Here is a 16554-nt window from a genome sequence, read left to right as displayed (position 1 = left end):
AAAATCAGTGTCAGAATGTCAACACCGCAAAGGCTACTTGCAGTAAATATCCTAAACATTTACATTTTAAAAAGATGAATCTGTCATGAAATATTTCTTTTATGATACTGTTAAATTGCATTCTCCCCTTTTGTGATGTAGATTCAATGTACTTTTTTAAAACTCAAAATGCCAGTGGTTTCTTCCTAATTTTAAGCCATCAACACTTTTTTTCTTCTCAAATATTTAACATGGTAATTTTTACAAAAGCAAATATCACACTATTGAATGTAAGTGTAATTCTAAAAAGAAAAAAAAAAGATTAGGCAGAAACCTATGCACAGTACATGTTTCAGCAGTTTCACATCAAGAAGAACATATGTTTGTAAAGCCATGTAATTTCTACTGTATTTGTCACAGAAACAGCTAAAACAATATGGTTTTCACCTGGGAATGCTTACTGACACTGTGCTGTACTTCATGTACTGTATACAAAAGACAGTACACATGCTCCTTTAGATAATTTGTTTTCCAAAAAGAGGTGTGACGATATTCTACTGTTGTTAAAGTCAATGCTGCTTTGCACGGGACAATATTATTGCATATATAATGCAATATATTAATATATTAGGAAACATTGTTCACAAATTATTTATTGTTTTTAAACACATTTTAAACTCGTATAAATGCAATACTCATTGCATATATCTCGTATAAACTCAATTTTTTTTCTCTGTGGCGATAATAAGCTTCCGTAGTATTGATGAAGTTCGAATCTATTGTATATTTACAGTGCTCAGTATGTGCTCAGATTAGATAAGGAATTCACTTCAGCATTTTAGGAGGGAACGAATCTTCAGATTTCTCTTCAGTGGCTTACTGGAAAAGAGCACACATTTTATGGTCGGTCACAGTTAGAGAGCTAGTTAGAGTTTTTCAAACATGACAGGTAAAGCAGGCTGGAAAATCCAATAATAAAGACCACCAGGGTTACTACTGGTAAAATATAAGAGCAGATAGGACAGGTCAAATAAAATCATCCTACAGTAAAATCATCTGACACAGAGCATGTTGCATGAGCATGTCCTCCCCAGGAAACTGAAAAAAATATTCTTGCACATACATTCATTGCAGCTATGATAGTTCACAATTACCTGAACATTTTCAAATGAATTAATGAATATATGTTACTCAGAACGTTAGCTTTGCAACTCTCAAATGCAATGGGGGTGCCATGAGGTTTACATCATGATTTTGTTTTTGTAATATCCTATAATCTGGAACTCACAACGGTTAATCACCTGGGTTCACCATTAATATCTTTGTGCCGGCAAAGAAGGGATCAAGGAGGTCTTTCTCACAAATGTCTGCTGGTCAGCTACCTGCGTTTTCCACACTGGGACTCGAGCTGTCGAGCCACAGAGGTCACTAGCTAACTAGCTAAAAAGGTTCTCGGAAGAGACAATCAATGAAAGGGCTGGAAATTCACACATCAGTTCAGCACAGCTTGAACGAACAAACAAGTGTACTGAGGAGCTGTGTTGGTTTGGTTGAGCAGCTGAAAAAGGTAGGACTACTGACTATTAAATCAAGAGTGCGAGTGCTGTGGTATTATTCCTCTTTCAATTATTCATTCATGCAGTTTCTAACCGCTTCATCCAATTCAGGATCACAGGGGAGCCGGAGCCTGTGCCTTAAACTGGACTCCAGTCTATCACAGACACAAACATGCACACCTTCACATCTGGCCCAGTTTTCCCGGAAGCCAATTAACCTAGCAGTATGTCTTAGAACTGTAGGAGGAAACTGGAGCGGAGGAATCCCACACAAACAAGGGGAGAACAAACACCGCACCGACAGTACCCCAGGAACTGAACGCAGGGCCCTAGCTCCACAAGGCCCCAATGCTAAAATCTGCTTCACCATGCCACCCATGTGAGATAATATATACAGTACTTAAATTCATCAATATTTATTAATATTAATATTTTATAGAAATATTGAGGAGTCATATAGAAACCAATGCCCTCAGGCAACGGACGTGGGGGCGACCTGGTACTAGACGGGTCTCAGGACATCCGAACGTCAATGCTGAGCGAAGGTGAATCAGTGACCCGGAAATATATAGCCCCAGAGAGAGAGACACAGGAAGGACAGGAAACTAGAGACAGGACAGAGTAGGAGTGCCCTCTGGATGCAGTGGGCGTGACATAAACATTATTATTATTGCTTTGTATGATACAGTGGAGATTATTTAAAATGAGCCATATTTACACAGAAATACATGTGGTCAGAGAGAACATACAAACACAGGAGGAACATACAAACTCCATTTAGACAGCACCCCAAGTCCAGAATTGAACCCAGGGCCCTACCATTGTGAGGCAGCAATGGTTACCACTGCACCATCACACTACCCTCTTTCAGCTGTGGTAGTTTTTAAAAATTAGTTGTAAAAATTAATATACATTAAGAATCATGTATTCTTAATGCATGTCTTCCCATAAGAAACTACTGCTGGATGACTGTCCAGAATCAACAATGTTTTTGAGAATCTCTCCTGCTGTTTCTCACCTATCCAGCCTAACACTGCTGCTCACAGCTTTTCTATAAAGAAAACCATTCAGCTTGATTAGAACCATCTTTCATTCTCTGTGAATAAAATGCTAAAAAGGTAAATCTTAGAAAAACAGAACTACATAAACAATACAAAAATGCATTTACCATCCATTATGCACGTCAGAATTTTTTCTAATAACTTAAAGGTTTTGCTGTTTTTTGGAGTGTATGTAGAAGTGAGTGTACAGTTTGTGGAAAGAATGTTACGTCAATAACAGCAATGTATTGTGCTATGATTGGATTTTGTTTTGTTTTTATCTCCCACTTTCTCTAATTTTAAAGACTTTACCCTGATGACCTAGAATATAAGGACTCAGAACCCTTAAGAGGCTGTCAGAGCAGATTTAAAAAATTAACTTGCAGAACAGAACCACAATAATCACACCATGTAATGAGTATTGTACTTTTTGACACCTAACCACAAATGCAGTGAGAGGCATTAAAAATCCAGCGATGTCTTCATAAGGAAAATAATTGAATAAATCCTAAGCTTTCGCTGCTAACATGAATTAAAGATTGTCAGGGAGTGCTTTGGTGTGTGTGAAAAATATTTTGTCGGTGATGATTCAAAAATAGTGACAGATGTGTAACAAACACAGCTGTGCGTGAATTTTGCTAAATGTGTTTTGGTATCAGGGTGTCATAATATATATATATCTTGTGCACATCCCAACCCTATATAAATCCATGAGAGATGTCTACCATGACTGGTGATTGATGACAGGAGCCAAGCACATAGGACAATGAATACTGAAATGTTGCAGCATTAAAAGGTATGTTATTTAAATTTGTACCCAGAAACAATTTGTTAGCTATGAGACTGTGTTAGAATGATTCTATTCATCTTGGCGTCTCATGCGATGTGGTGAAAAAGTGCCCTATTTAAACATATATGACCTTCACCTACTCCTAACCAAGTCCTAATAGCAGATAAAACTAAACTGATTTGACAAATAATTCAAAATCTGCTTTGTCATTGATTTGAAAAATCAGCCAGTATTCAATATCAGGACTGAAATATCTGCCTTCAGCACCTTTGTTGCCACTGGCCAAAGCTACAGAAAATGCTATCATCAGGATACTAAACTGAATGATTCATGACAGAATAGTCTGAAGTCATCTGGGAAACTGGAGTGTGCAGTAGGCTTTTCACTGCCAATTCCTTATGCATCAATGTCAACCCGAACAGCAGTTTAAGCAGCTGGGCATAAAATGAACATAATCTGATGTTTCATCTGATGAATCAGCATTCATTCTGAGTTTATTGAGGTCAGGGTGAACTATTTGAACTATTAGTAGGCTGGAACAAGATATGATTGAGCAGTTCCAATGTTGTGGAGATCATTCACAGTAACCTTATTGCTTGCTGTTTGACAACATTTGGGAGTTAATATAACATCTGGTTAGTTATGGGTGATGAGCTTTTTCCGTGGAAATGAAAGATATTTTAAATGGGAGAATCAAGCTTTGCTTTGTTATTATTTCTGCATCAAGCTTTGTGTTAGTTTTGTTTGCTGGTTCTATTATTTCAAGGAAATAAGTTATGCATTTTATTTCCATCAGAACAGTCAATTTAAAAAAACAGAAAAGAGACATGCATACAAAGTGATAAGATACATAACAATGAAATATTTGTCTTTTTATGAGGTACTGTATTACTGCACACTGTGACAAAGCAAATTGTCTCAACTCTGTTTGGTATGGAAGATAAGGGTGGGATACAGATAAAACAGTAACATAAAAAAAGTCACATTAGTATGTAGTAATTCAAATATTTCACCTCTGCTCAACAGTAAATTACTTATTTTAATATAGCAGGAATACTACATACAAACACAACTATGCTACATTTATTATTTTAAGAGTTTCCTTTATTTAACCAAGACTGATAAAGCTACATACTGTAGATAAAACTACAGTATATATAGAAGAAGATCTCAACACAGAGCATGGATGCCATCTATTGGAGATGTAGTGAAATATTGTAAGATTTCCTGAGTTGTAACACTTCAGCAGGAGCTCAACGAGCCTCTTCTGTCAACCTGACTGTTAAAGGGATGGCTTGTACATGTCAACAACATATACAGTATAAAGAGCTTCACTCACATTCTCTCCCTGCATTGATGAAGCTTGTTTATACACAGTGCCCTGGGAAATTGCTCACCCTTCCAATGATGTCCCATTTTTTTTAACTTGATTGCTTAATATTTGATATTTGTGGGTGAAAATTTAATTGATATAAAAAACTGCAAAGAAAAAATTAAAAACAAGTATATGTTATGTCCAATTTATTTTGCACAGTAACTTTGACAAATCAGAAAATTAGCCAAAGGGCCTCTGTCCGTGCGCAATTACAGTGATTCACATGAAATATGGTCCTAATTTCAGCTAGAACAGGACAGGAGTCTGCAGAAAAGAAATGAAAGAGATACTAACTACCTGCTTGGTTGCTGCTGATGCATTGCAGCCCAGCTCAGCAAGGATTTGTAGAATCATTTTTACGAAGTTGCCTAAGTACACAATCTTCAGAAATGTACTTTTTATATATAGGTTTACTTTCCATTTCCATGAATATGAAATTTGTTGCTAAAGGAAAGGAAATTACTGTAAATGTTCTCCATTTATTCTCCATTTATATGCTTATTATCAGAAATTTCTTCATCTGTAAAATTCAAATCATTCATCGAATGACTAAATACTGCTACTGTAAGTGTTTACACAAAGCCTGTAGTAATAAGAAGCATGAAGTTACCCCTGAGGTCAAACGCATCGGTATGTGCAGAGTACCTTGTTCACTTGGGGGAGACACAGACACACATTGCAGAACCAAGACAATTTAAAAAAAAAGTCCAGAAAGAATAGTTTTTGGATTGCAAGTGTTGAAACAAAAGAAGGTAATGAACATTGCGAGAATGTGAATCATTTTGTGATGCCAAAGTATCTGAATTAAGAATGACCTCTATGTCTATGATTTTGGAAGACAGAAGAATTAACATGCCATGATCCAATACATTTTCTACTGAACACAACAATTAATACAGCGTAATAACGGAGCTAAAATGCAATCAACAATGGCAAAGACATACCCTATTATACTTTAAATATTTATATATTTAATTATTTATATGTACAGTATATATAGTGAGAGACTAGGGTGGCACAGTGGTTAGCATTGCTGGCTTGCAGCGCTGTCTCACTGGGTTCAGTTCTGAATCTGGGGTGCTATCTGCATGGAGTTTGTATGTTCTCCTCATGTTTGTGTGGGTTTTCAACAAGTGCTCTGGTTTCCTCCCACAGTCCAAATACGTACTGGCTTAATTGGCTTCTGAGAAAATTGTCCCTGGTGTGAGTGTGTGCATATACATGTAAGTGTGGGTGTGTACATTTGGGCAGCCTGGTGTCCCATCATACTGTACCTCATACCCAAAACCTTCTTAGAACCTTAGAAATTGTTCATTTAATCAATGCTTTTTGTGGAGGTCTGTAGCCTTCAGGAAAAATAGTGTTATTGCTGAATTTGTAAATAACTTTTGAGTATAGATTCAATTTTGCTTATGAGAGCAGCACAGACATGAAAAAGACAGTTTACAAGTCAGTAGATGTTAAACCTCATCTCTTATACCTTACTAAAGAGGAACGTTAGTAGTTGACCTATGACCTTTCACAGTATTATTCTTGAGGAATCATCATGATGTAACAGGATCATTGCTATTCTGCACCATAAAGTTCCCATGTTTGGGGATGAATTTCTAAAACTGAAACATTTTTTTAAGCTCCTCTTAAATACTTCAGGGGCTTTTATCGGGAAACTATAAGAGCTCCTAAGGCCACATTCATTATTTCCAAGTCTCGAAAATACATATTTTGACTGTTTTTAAGGTGCACATTTTGCACCATGGCAGCTTAGTTGTAAACTCAGCACATTCCTCATAACTACAGTACATGCATCACAAACCAATAGAAAGAAATTGGTGTAACAGAAAGCTTTGGTATTCAGAAAAAAAACAGGTGTTTATGGGATTTTGTCGTGACATTGAAATACTTTAACCAGCTGTCGAGGAGAAATTGAGTCTCACTGGTTGATGTCCAAGGCTGGGGGGAGGGGGAATGAGGGGACTCAATTGCACAGTTGTGTGGTTCTGTCTTTTATACATATCTATTCATGTCTGTGTAGAGCATCTTGAAAAAATATGTACTGTACTTAAATAACTGTAGAGCAATCCTTGGCACTTTTTACAAAAGCAAAAAACTGTAAAGGAAAGTCAGAAATTAATAAGTATAACTTGCCCCTATTAAAGAATGACTGCATGATCAGAAACATTTTTTCATTAAGGTGTATCATGTGTAGCACTGATCAGCATTGCATTGTTGTGCATCATTTTGGCAATTTGACAATCATCCTTTTCTTCCCTTTTACCAAGATTCATTTTGCTAGGATGACAGAGGTCTAAGATGTTGTTTTGAAAATGAAAAATAAGACACATAAAATCTCCTTTTTTTCAATATATACATTTCTTTTCAGGGGACCAGGGAGGTGATGATAACCCTGTTTTTATTAAACCCCTGAAGGCAGTATTCCTCCAGGAACAGGGTTATGGACCACTGCTCGCGTAGTCACGATGAAAAAACTGTATTTCTTACATAAAAGAAAACATAATTATTCAAACTGAGTGTCATTTTCTAATGCAATTCTGTAACCGTGGCAACATTTTTTTCATTTTCCCCATTTAATGCAGAGTGCATTTTATAAACAAACCTCAAACTGTTCCGATTTGACTATAGTTCTCTTCTGCACAGACTCACTCTTACCATGCTGGCTCTTGATCTGACCAGTACCTGCTTTCTCTGTCACATGATTACCCCATGAAATATTCCTGAAAGAGCACCTGCTTTGGAACATTCTGTCGATGTTTCAAGGTCTGTTGCAACAGATACTGTTGGATATTAATTATTACTACTGTATTTGCTTTTGTTTAGAACTAGTAACCAACTGGATGCTGACTGCAGTTGTGTTAAAGTTATTACAGTTTATACAGTATATAACTAAATTGGGAACCAAGGGAAAGTGGGATCGTACTGTATTTGGCACAGCTACTATACTATATACCAAGGTTCATTATATTGTTCCAGCTGTGGGCAACAAGTGTCTGAAAGAATGTAGAAACCATGGGTAATGCCTATTCATTCACAGCTTCAAAGCAAAAAGGGGATGTTTGCTGAGATGTAGGTATTACAGATCGAGTGATCAAAACAATTGTAAGGTTTACTTTGGCTTACCTCCTTACCTTCTTACATTCTTAAAAAGAATTGAAGTTCTTTTTGGGAAAATGATTAAGTGTCAATCAGCAGTCCAGAAAGACACCATATAGATACATTAACATACACATAAAGCGTGTGCCAGGCGTGAGGTCTTTGTTCAAGATCAACCAGGAAGACCAGAAGTTAAGTACTTGAACTTTACTAAGAGAGGTTGCTGTTCTGTGGTTTTAGGGATCTTGCATTTCCTGAGTGATTCCCTTGGTTAAAAACGGCCTCTCTTGCTTAGTGGGGGCATTTTTAGAAGAGGGAGATGGGTTCCCATTTATTGTATGGCATCCATGTTTGTAGAAGGATAACCGCAGTTTGTATTTGATTTAATTTACTAGGCAGCTTATCTTTTCTTTTGGCCTCCGTACGTTATTTAAGAGCCAAATTCTTGGTAACAGTCTGGGGTTTCCTAGGTGGCCTAGACATGGGTCTCTGAAATGCCTTGACTGTAAACTTGTAAACAAAAAAAACTTGTCTGTTGTATGTTTATGTACAGTCATTGTTAATAAATGTTTGTTTAACCAAGAGTGACTGAATTATTACTCTTTTCACCTAAGCTATACCAACTGCTTGGGTATATTAATGACAAAATTCTTACATGGCTACTTAATTTACTTATTGACTTTTGTGCTTGGTCAATTCCACGTATTCACTTCTTTCATAAGCCCCATTTGTAACAATAACAAGGCTTTCTGTATTTTTATGTTCCAATGTTTCTATATACAACAATTAAAAATAAAGAAAAAAACCCATTGTTTAATGTCATAATGAAATTTAAATATCTGTACCTATCACTGCCTGGTGGTTGTCTCTAACTGCTGTTATTTGAACCCAATGAACTTGGTTGTACTTAAGGCTGTCATGTGAACTATCATAGGAAAGAAAATAATGAAAGTTAAGTGACCAAAAGGCTCTGACTTCTGGGATACAGTATTAGTACTGGAACAGCTAAACGTAACAGGTGAAAGAAAACTGCATAAATCTGTCATTCTTAATAGACAATATAGAGGACATGAAAATACCAAAAGTGGTAACTAAGTTAAATCACAACAGGAAATTGAATACCTAGAAAGGGAGAAAGACAGTGTTTCAAGTGATGGGGTGGAAGAGGACAGAAGATAAAAAGAAAAGGTCCCCTGGCTTCAAGATTTTAATCTCCAGGAGTATCACATTAAGTAGACAAGAGTGCATCTGGAGCACTAAGAATATTGTGGAAGCTGATGAATGTGCCGGGACTGATCTAAGAGTCCCAAAGACTCCATTAACAGCAGTTTCACTCAGTTTCCCTGCCAACAAGGCAAGATATTCTTCAGGATTGTTGCACAAAGCTTGCCAACCTATCTTTCGAAGAACAACATGATTGATACCTCAATACAAAAAAAAATGGTGTAACTGGTTGATGTGTGAGCACATCAGTGTCATCTGGCTGCTATTTCAAATAAGGAGACAAAAAAAGCTCCACAAGGTATTTCTTCTTTTAATAAATGCATATGGTTCTGTATCATGAATTGTTTTAGGCAGAATTTATGTTTTTTACTATAAGACTTCTAGTTCAGGCTCTAGGACTCTAATTCCTAGACTATTGCAACTCCCTCCTGGCTGGCCAATACTGTTGGCCCAATCCAACTCACTCCGAATTCTGCTGCTCATCTGGGCTTTTCTCTACCTTGCTTCTCTCTTTCCAAACCATTAAAACATTGGCTCCCTGTATGAGCAGTACACTCATTCTTGTCTATTGCTATCATAACCACCCTGTCCCCTCTATATCGTCCCTCACCTCTCCCTTTACCCCATCCAAAACCTCTCTGCTCCTCTTCCATGTTCCCCCTCCTCCAGGGCTCATTCATCCTTGGCACAGCATTGATATAATGAACTGCCATTGAAATCTGATCTGCTCAGTCCGTGACCTCCTTCTGGCTCCCCCTCAAGACTCATCTCTTTGGACAGCACCTGTGATCTCTCTCAAACTGTCATGAACTTTTACCGCCTACTTATACTGTACCTTGCACCATGGAATTCTTACTGTACTGTAGTAAATTATTCTTCATCTACACAATATTTACTGCTCAGTGGACATTATTTTCAATCTATCTGCAGTCAATGCACTTCCTCACATGTGCCATCCTCACTGTTTTCTTTCATTATTACCTTTATTTCTACTGTATTTTAATAATTTCCATAACAAGTTATTATGGAAATTATTAAATTGTATATTGTAGAATAAAAGGAAAATAAAAGCAAGAATAATTTAAATATGACTACTACAATTTCAGATTCTAAAGCTTCCATTCAGATGATTTGTAAATACAAAAATATACATCTCTTCAGAAGACTTTGAAATCTTAAGTTAAAAGAAGCAATAACTGTAGTGATCAAACACTTGTCATGTCTTGTGTTTTCACCGAGACTTATTCCCAGTTCTAGCAGACAGTTATTTTTACTGCATTTGAACTCCAGGTGTTTTTGCAGTTTTCTAGGTCATTAATGCTGCAGACATGATGAAAAAGGTGAAACCGGTCTAACTGGCTAGATAGGATCGACTCAGTCCTTCTTCACATCACCCAAGTCCTATGGGATAACAGTTTCTAGACCTTTAGCCAGACTTTTATTTTCTATAACTCATTAGTCCAAGAAAGGGTCATGATGAACTGGAACAGAATGGTAGAATCACACCCTAAATGGCACACCAGTCTATCACTGGCCCCAGAGGACAGTACGGAGATGAAATCATGTCTTGGGGTCGTGGGAGGAAAAAAGAGTCCACAGAAAAACCCCACATGGCCATGATGAGTATATGCAAACTCCACGCAAAAGGCACCCCAGGCAGAACTGAACCTTATGACCAAAGAGCAGAAAAGTTTTTATACATTTCAAAGTTCCTAATAAAACCTATAGAGCCGTATTTGGAAAAAAAGAAGTGTCAAAGAAGTATGACATAGCTGATTATACATCTGCAATTTTCCATGCTAATTAAATAATAAGGGTGAAGTAATGAACTTAAGTTCTCAAATAAACTTATCTATAGATTAAAACTCCTGTAGACAACATTGTTTGGTGCCTTTAGGAAGCTTTATTGTGCCTTTAAATACAGTTACATTTTGTTTCATTTTCAGAAGGGACAGCCCCTTTCTAGCAAAATTTGAAATGACTGAAGGGGTGAAATGCCATTTTAATACTTATCTAGGCTTTAGTGTATTTTAGAAATAGGTAAAAAAATATGGGAGTGATCAATGTATAACGCAAAACACAAACTTTCACAGCAAGTGTTGTGAAATATCAGTTTTCTATTTATTAAAAAAACAACCTACCAGTATGTCTTTGGACTGTGGAAGGGAACCAGAGCACCTGGAGGACACCTACAGTAAATGAACAGATGGGTAACATACTGTACAAACTCTGCACAGAGAGCACCAAGGGTCCAGAATTCAACCCATGGCCTCAGTACTACAAGAAAGCAATGTTAATCAATGCACCTCCAATGCCACCAATGACATAGCAATGTACTTTCCAAAACTCAAGTGAATAGATAACTGAATAGTACTGTTTGCCAATTTAATGTACTCATACACTATGAGGGATGCTGAATTTGTATAGAATTTATATCGAATGGATAAGGTAAGTCATATTTCAGCTTTGAATCTGTATTACATACATATAGTAGGTTTATAATTAGACTGTTCTTAAAACACTGATAAGGTGCTGAGAAAACTCCAGGTTTCCAGTTACTATAAATATTATTCAATGATTTACCCAGCAGTGATTATAAGTGATTGGTAACACGGTTCAAAAGCATTGTGTCAATATCTCTTCATGCCCTAAATGTTTGGTGTTGCTAGTACTGCAATAAACATGAGGGTTAACTGTCCTTGAGCACTGCAGAAAATAACTTCACACACATGGTCGTTGTCACTGCTTGAAGGATATCACATTCTGATCATTCTGCTTTTGGTCTTCCAATTCTGTTCTTATGCTGCTGTTTTAAACTGTCGTAAATATATATATATTTGAATTATTTCAGATTGTTTGCGATACTCTTGATGAATGCACAAAAACCTTATTGAACTGTTAATGACTTCACATTATCCTGGTAATCTTGGACTTAACCCTTGCTTTGGAACATCCACACCCCCAGTTTAACAGACCAGTTAAACGGTTTCAGCCTCAAAACACGATTTGATGAGATATGATACGTTCTTCCTTGATTTTTGTTGTCACACAATGGCCTGAGTAAGGCCAAAGTAGGTCTGTTTTATAACGAAATGGCTCTGTCACAAAAACACTCAAGTAAAATAAGTGCAGTTTATTTACAGTGCTCCCAGTCCCCCACACCAGGAAACAAAACCCCAAAAAGAAACAAAACTAATTCTTTAAATGAAAATAAATCCTCCTTATTGCTTTCTCTCTGTTTTCAGTCCTAACACCCAACAACCAACACCCCTTAGACTGAGGAGGCAACTTAAATAGCTTGTAATTCAAAGTATATGGGTTTTTCCCATTTACTTAAATAACCCTTGAGAACCGGGGTTAGGTTTGGCCTTCTGAGGCCACCATAGGCTGACCCACCCCGGAAGTACCGACACCAAACAAACAGTATCATCCATTGAGAGCGGTCTCTATTAACATCACAGTACTCACTCATACCTGTGTTTAAGTATATTTATGTACGTGAATGTATATGAAATTAAGTAATTGCAGTTACTAGTCAAGCCCTGAGTGTGCACTCTCAGGAACTTTTTTTAGCAACCGCTCAACGGAAGGTGTATGAATGTTGTATTTTCCGTACAATCTGTACTTCGTGACAGGCTCCTCTGTCACATTTGTAGATATTTTAACACTTGCAATCCACACAATTACAGTCGTTTCTGTTTCTTAATATACTGTACATGCTTTTTTTTTGTTTTACGTCAGAGTCCAGATGCCTCAAGAAAAATATTTCAAAACCCATTCCGAAAATTTAATGAACTTTAAATTAGGCAGGTAATAAAAAGCCGTACGTTCTCCTGAATGTGCGACAGCGTACAGGATGCTGCCGTAATATCCGTATGAGGTGCAGGTACAGTAGCTTGCTTTTCGTGCAGCTAGAATAACGCCAGATCTACAATGGCAGAATAGTTTGAACAATTCAAAGTTCAGTAGTCATTTAAACTTTATTGTACTGATCACTGCTATTCCAGGTAGTTTAAAAAAACATGCATAGACTCTTAGTTAAGAAGTACCGTCAAAATCGTTTAAATATCTAAAATACATAGACCTACATTATTTCAAAACAAGTATTTTCTGCTTAACATCAGTGTCGTATAGAATTAAGTATCCCGTGGAAATCTGTATCCCCTTTTAAAGTGCGGAGGTGTTGGGTAAATCTAAAGTAAGATTTGTCTGACTGCAGGTGCACGGGCTTCGTATTGTCTGTAGTAAACGCGCATTTACATTTCGCCTCCGCACTATGAAAGGGGATACAGATTTCCACGGGCTATCGACACCTTGATAGGGTCTCAAATAGATCTGTTGGTAGAGCATGAGACTCATAATCTCAGGGTAGTGGGTTCGTGTCCCACGTCAAGCGCAAGGTTCTCTAATAACCCATACTGGGCTGCAGCAGTAGGGGGGGGGCGGTATTGGTGGTCTCTGTGCGGAAGAAAGGCCAGGCAATCTACTCGGACACGGTGACGTCATCGCCCTCCCTGCGCGTAGTGGGTACCTCCGCCGCCTTTAGCTCATGTGCAGGAGGCCTCGCCATGAAAACTCTATGGATAGTGACGGTGGAACTGTCCATAGGGTCCCCTAACCACACCGACACCTTGACGCTGCCATATTTAATGTGACGTAAATATACAGATACTGTATAAAATTCGCTAAAGCATACGAAACACTCGATGTGAACAATTACCTAGCCCTATAAGTCAACAATGATATTGAAGAAGTCCATCACTATTTTTAAATGTAAGGAGAAAACTAAGACGTAAAAATAATTCACCTAAAAAAATTCCCCTCTTTTGTTCGTTCCTCTTGTGTCCTTTTCCACAGTTGTCCTATAGTTTTGATGTTCCTCTGTCAGGTAAAACTGGACAAAGTATACTGAACTATTTGTTTCATGTGCCTCAGTTGAACTTTGCCCCTCAATGTTAGCTGGGGAGGAGAATTGTGGGAGCTGTAGTCCTCCCTCACCTCGTCCAGTTCTTATGGTACTGTATTTCCACCCCCCTTCCCATAAATTACTGTCTGAAGTTAATTGAAAAAATCCACTTTTTGTGACATCATTGTAATCCATGTTTACTGTATTGCAATAAGTGTAAATGGGCAATACCCATAGAGGAGTGTAATAAAAGACTATCAAAATGAGTACCCTGGTTGGAAATAGTACCGCACTGCTACAAGAACAGCTTTATAGTGCAGTAAGTGATGTTTAAGCACATACAGGAAAACAGCTGAACATTTGGCATGTCCTGGCTTATTGAATGCCATCTGTTCTATGGCAGTGGCTGACTTGTCCTTCAGAACAGGAAAAATGTGATGTGTACAGGAAGATTAAATACAGTGAATTAAAAATGAGATGAGCAAATTGGGTTTATAAAACCCATTTGGTAGTTAGCTGGTAGTTGATCCGAGGATTTTACTCACTATTTGTTGAAGTCCAAGATATCGGCTTCAACAACACGGCTGGGCAGGTAATTCCATTCTTCAACAACCCTTTGCGTAAAGAAGGCCCCCCCCTGCATTCAGTTTTAAATGCACTTCCACATAGGTTTCATTTGTGTCTTCTAGTTTGCTTTTTCTTTTTCACAGTTTGTCATTTGACTTTTAAGCAACATCCTGTAATGTACCATATTCTTTGTCTGAAATATACTATACGCAACTATAGAAAGGTTAGTAGTCCTTCAACTTTTGCTTTTGTGCTTTCTGGAAAGTAGTGATCAACACAAACAAGTGTAAATGTTTGCTTTAGTAGGACATGTTGGTCATTGTCCACCTACCTGTATGTGACTCATTCAATTTTTCTTTTTGAACAGATACAATTTGTTTGAGACAGTTTGTATAAAATTATTGTTTATTAGAACTTGTACAGGAGTCCAAGATTTGCAACTCCAACAATTTTGAATTCCACTGTGTCCTGACAAAATTTGCTCTGACTGATCTCTGGTGTATTATCTGTTTGTAAGTAGTGAGTGACCTTTGTGTTCAATGTTTTTCTAACATTGATCCCAAACAGCTGACAATTTGGAACTGTTGTTTTTGTACTTTGAAGTAAGCACTGCTCCCCATCAAACTTCATTAGACATTACTTAAGCCCTATACATCTTCCATCACATTATTGTCATAACGTTTATGCTGGGGAAGAATTTCAAGATTTTGCTTTACTTGGACAATGTACACAAATGCTGTTTCTTAAAAGCTTTTAGCTTCATGGTATCTGGTTTGCATGAAACAGGCTTGGCAGAGATTTTATCTCCTTTGATTAAGATGATTCAATTGTTAGGACTATTCCAACATTAAATGCTTACTGTATTCCATCTGCACTTAACTGAAGCTAGAAAACAATCTCTATTATTGCCTAAGAATCATAGAAAACAGCTCATACTGATAATCTAAAGAAGTGTTTTGTAAGGCTTGTTTTTTATTTTGTGGAATTTTGGTTTCACTGTTAAGAATCAACTAAACAGCTAACATAGAACTGTTGCTGAGGGCTCACTGGAAAAAAGTATATCGGAAAAAATCACATAAAAAAATCAACATGTAGTCACTGTGAGAATTGACTAGCTTCATGACCATAATGTTAATGATGATGCATTCACGCGATACTTTTCTTTGTACATCATGTATAACCTGCAATCAGTTTTGACCCAGTTTCCTAATTTAAGTTGCTCAATTGGAACACCAGCCTCGTCCCAGGTCACCCTTGAGTCAGGTGGACTGTTCTTTTGTGGCTATTTTTCACTTCATTGTTCACTGCAAATGAACTTTCCAATGAAACTGATCAGAGGGGAAAGAAAACGCTGTAAGAGTCAGCGAGAGATGGAATTCTTCATCACAGGTCTCTTTCTGCTGCAAGAATATCGACTTTGAACAGGTCAGTGTTTAACGGCGAGGAGAACATTTTACCACCCTAATCAAAATAAAAGGTTTCTCCAGCCTTACAGAGTATGTCACGAGTTCAAAATCGAGAGATTTAGAAGATATCGTTCTGCAGAGGATAGGCTTCCAAGTTGTAAATGACGGTACTTCGTCAGGGTAACTGTGTTTACTATATATGCAAGAACTCCTTTCTGGTCTGTAACTTATATTACTTATAATAAATATCTGACTTATAGTTTAAATTGTATATTTATATTTCAGACTCAAGTCCTACCTGAAACCCTCTGGTCCCCGGTGATTAATTTACAGTAGGTTTTGTAACGCTTCCCATTCGTTTATGTGGCATTTTATTTGAGTGCTGCTTAACCCAGTTCTTGTTACTGTTGCTGGGAAATTAGGAATAGTAATCAAATTTTTGAAAGACCATAATAAACCGCAGCACTCGCCAAATACGTATTAGGTAGAGGCATTAAAAACGTAATAAATAAAAACTGTGATGAAAACGCTAGCGATTGTTGCGCTTTTAATGACACGAAGTACGATATATACCTGTAAGGATCCGCTACGCTAGAATGAGGG

General features: G+C 37.3%; 1 protein-coding gene across 2 annotated transcripts in view; it reads right to left on the bottom strand.

The window, feature by feature from the left end:
- Window positions 1-16409, bottom strand: part of mettl24 (methyltransferase like 24) — an 80979-nt gene extending 64570 nt beyond the window's left edge. The window contains exon 1 of one of the 2 annotated variants that reach the window (XM_006626329.3): window positions 16250-16409. The gene's annotated coding sequence lies outside the window, so the exon portion shown is untranslated. The remainder of the gene's footprint in view (window positions 1-16249) is intronic. The other variant, XM_015355966.2, reaches the window with a different exon arrangement.
- Window positions 16410-16554: the final 145 nt, after the last annotated feature.

This window comes from Lepisosteus oculatus, chromosome 2 (genome assembly GCF_040954835.1).
Source record: "Lepisosteus oculatus isolate fLepOcu1 chromosome 2, fLepOcu1.hap2, whole genome shotgun sequence".
Lineage (NCBI taxonomy): Eukaryota > Metazoa > Chordata > Actinopteri > Semionotiformes > Lepisosteidae > Lepisosteus > Lepisosteus oculatus.
This window is presented reverse-complemented; position numbering and strand designations above follow the sequence as displayed.